This window comes from Pteropus vampyrus, unplaced genomic scaffold (genome assembly GCF_000151845.1).
Source record: "Pteropus vampyrus isolate Shadow unplaced genomic scaffold, Pvam_2.0 Scaffold31, whole genome shotgun sequence".
Taxonomy (NCBI): Eukaryota; Metazoa; Chordata; class Mammalia; order Chiroptera; family Pteropodidae; genus Pteropus; species Pteropus vampyrus.
The window spans coordinates 9,682,157-9,685,717 of record NW_011888812.1 but is presented as its reverse complement, the minus strand read 5'-3'; the positions used below and the strand labels follow the sequence as shown (position 1 = coordinate 9,685,717).

Here is a 3,561-nt window from a genome sequence, read left to right as displayed (position 1 = left end):
TATGTAATCAATATAAAAATTATGAATGGGATATTTTATGTTATTTTTCCATGCTAAGTCTTTAAACTCCAGTGTCTATTTTACATTTAATAGCACATCTTAATTCAGATGCTAAATTTTTATCAGAAGTGCTGATCTCTGAGGAGTTAGATTTCATGATATTTACAGTTGAAAAGTAGATTCACATACCTATGTTGTTCCAAATATGCTTAAGTTTTTCAGTAATGGAATTGAGAATCAGTTTTTAAATTTAAATGTAAGTTAACAAAATTAAATTAGAAACTTACGTCTTCAGTTGCAGTAACCACATTTCAAACTTTCAATTGTTGCACATGGCTTCTGTATTGGATACTACATTTCTAGAGTAAGGTAAAGATTACAAGTTCCCTAATTCATTTATAAACTTTGCAAGCTTTATTATAAAATCCTTCAAAAGATAAAAATATTATGGCCCAGCATCTCTTGGGAATACATGCTAAATAAAATATTAGCAAACCAAATCAAGCGATATTTAAAATAATCATAACCAAATAGGGTATATTTAAGTAATGCAATAATGGTCCTTCCTTAGCTTCCTATTGGCATAAAAATCCCATTCACAACTGGTATAAAAATAAACTGAATGAAAATGGATATTTATGAAGAAACTATAAAAACTTGCTAAAGGACATAAAAGAAGACTTAAAAAATGACAGGCACACTCCATGATCCTGGAAGGACAGTCTAAATATTGGTAAAGGTGTGAAGTCTTCTGAAATTAATCTATAATTTTAATCAAAATGCCAAGAAAGAATATTTATTGGAAGGGTTTATCTAGAAGAATAAACAAATGGAGAATAGTCAAAAAAGTATGAAAAAAGAATAACTTGTTCTAGCTGACATAAAAATGACCTAATGAAACTGTAGTGACTAAAACATTGTGCTACTGGTGCAGGAAAAGCAGATAATGGAGATAGGCCATAAATATAGGATAATATGGTACGTAATAAAGATATTTCAGTGTGGTGGGGGAAAGTATTGATTATTTAATAAAAGTTATTGATATCACTATTTTAGAGAAAAAAGTAATCTCGAATCTCAAATCTCAAAAGCCCCGAAATAAATTCCAGATAATTTAAAGATTTGGAAATTAACAAAATAAACAAAAATCTTGAAAGTTCATGAAGATAATATCAGAGTATATTTTAAAATAATTTGGGGAGGTGGGGAGGGCCTTCGGTTTATATGATACTCAGCCACAAGTCATGGAGGTAATGATTGACAGGTTTGACTATTTTGGCAGACATTACTAGTTTCCAACGAGATGTAAATAAAAATCTGCTGGGGATTACTGGGAAAGATTTTTCTTCCTGGTGAGATAACAGAGCTGTGAGATGGAAATATTTTTTGTCCTCATCCTCTTCCTTCTTGATTGGAGTATAATGTAATATTTGGGGATGCAGCAGCCATCTCATCTTATAGGGAGAGACACCGTCAACACATTGTAGATGGCAAATCTGAAAGATGTAAAGAGACTGATGACATCTCTGAACCACTAAACCAATTCTGAGACCACCTACCTCTGGATTTTAGGTTAATTAAATTGTTAATATTTTATGGTTTAAGCCTCAGTCACTTGACTTTCTTTTCCTAGGGCTGATACAAATATATAAAAACAAAAACTTTCTATGGCAAAAGATACAACGAATTAAGTGAGAAAGAATAATTTCATTGTAGATGTGAAGGTTAATAGCCTTAGTATATAAATTACTCTTTACTAACCAATAGGAAAAAAGAGAATATTTTGATAAAATAAAATGGGCAAAGAACATAAACAAATAATTCATAAATTGAACTGACAAAGATATAATAATGTGCTCAGTCTCATCAATAATCAAAGACTTTCAGATTGAAACAATAAAATATCACTTTTCAACCATTGTACTGGTGACAATGAGAAAGAGTGATAATGGCTAATACTGGAGATGGTGTAGAGAATCTCATACATGTTGGTGAAATGTAAATTGGTACAATTTTCTATAGAGTCGCTTCATATAAATCAAATTTTAAAAGGTGTATCCTATTTTCCTCAGCAATTTTCCTTTTAGGAATTTTTTCTAAGAGAATAATCAGACATGTGACAAATGCAGTATTCCTTATAATAGTATCAAAACTGGAAATAACTCAAATGTTTCCAACGATAGGTGATTGGTTTAATTATGAGCATTCATTTAATAGAATGGAATTCTATGTAGCCATTAAGAAGGAAAATGCATTTATGTATTGACATGGAAAGATACTCATGATCTAGTGTGCCTGAGTTACAAAACCTGTTATGATTTTGTTTATGTAAATGTGTATTTATGTATACTTAGAAACTTGAAGGATTTCTTTTTTAATAATAGTAATTATCTTTGGATGTGGGATTATGAGAGGACCTTTATTTCTCTGTATTGGTTGAATATTTTATACATCAAAATAGCATAGTTAATTTCAGTTTAGGAAATAAACTGTTTCCTGAATAACATGCAATTCTGTGAAAAGAAACATACGATATATTGCTAAATTTCAAAATAATATACAGTCTACAGCCATGCTACCCTAAACAAGTTCAATCTCGTCTGATTTCGGAAGCTAAGCAGGGTCGGGCCTGGTTAGTACTTGGATGGGAGATCACCTAGGAAGACCAGGTGCTGTAAGTGTAAAAAATAAAAAAAATAAGGGATTGTAAACTGACAAAGTCCTTGCAATCTGTGAGGTCGACCAAGGGTTGCCTCACCTAAAAAATATTTAAAAAACAATAAAAATAAGACACAAAAAATACAATAAAAAATAAAAATAAGATACAAGTGAACGTTGTAGTAGGGAATTTTAAGAGTAGGGCTAATTTTGTTAAAAATTACCTGAAAAGTTGTACACCAAAATGTTAACAGTTGCTATCTCTTGGGGTGGGGTGAGGGGCATATGGGGGTTTGTGGTGGGAATTTGAATGATTTTTATTTTATCGGTCATGCTTCCCTGCTTAAAAATAAAAAATAATATTCATATTGCTTCTACAGAAAAATGTTACTTAAAAAAACGAAAGAAAGAGAGAAAGAGAGAAAGAAAGAGAGAAAGAAAGAAAGAGAAAGAAAGAGAAAAAAAAGAAGAAAGGAAGGAAGGAAGGAAGAAAGGAAGGGTAAACCAAGGCTAACTTGGACCAAGCCCTCTTGGAGGATAGCTAGGATGCTGAGAAGCCTACAAGAATTGTGTCGATTTGATGGCATTAAATACGAACCCTGACATTGTTTAATTTTTTGGTCTCTTGTCATGCCACAAAGGATTTTGACTCAAAAGAAATGATAAAACAGTAAATTACAAGTAAAGAAAGAATATCAGGGTCAGGGAAAATAGCAATATGCTAGAAAGACAAGATCAGGGGAAAGCAGGGTTGTACAGTTATGAAAGTTGAGCTGCAAGGTGAAGTCCCCCGAAATTCCACAGTCCTTGAGGTCCTCTGCTCATCCAGCTGGAGACCTGCAACATCTGGGCGTCTGTAGAAGGTGAGCCCATGAAGAGGATAGTATAGTAGATACATTGTGG

General features: G+C 32.3%; 1 pseudogene; it reads left to right on the top strand.

The window, feature by feature from the left end:
- The first annotated feature begins 2,562 nt into the window (after window positions 1–2,562).
- On the top strand, window positions 2,563–2,681 carry LOC111737819 (annotated as a pseudogene).
- The last annotated feature ends 880 nt before the right edge of the window (window positions 2,682–3,561 follow it).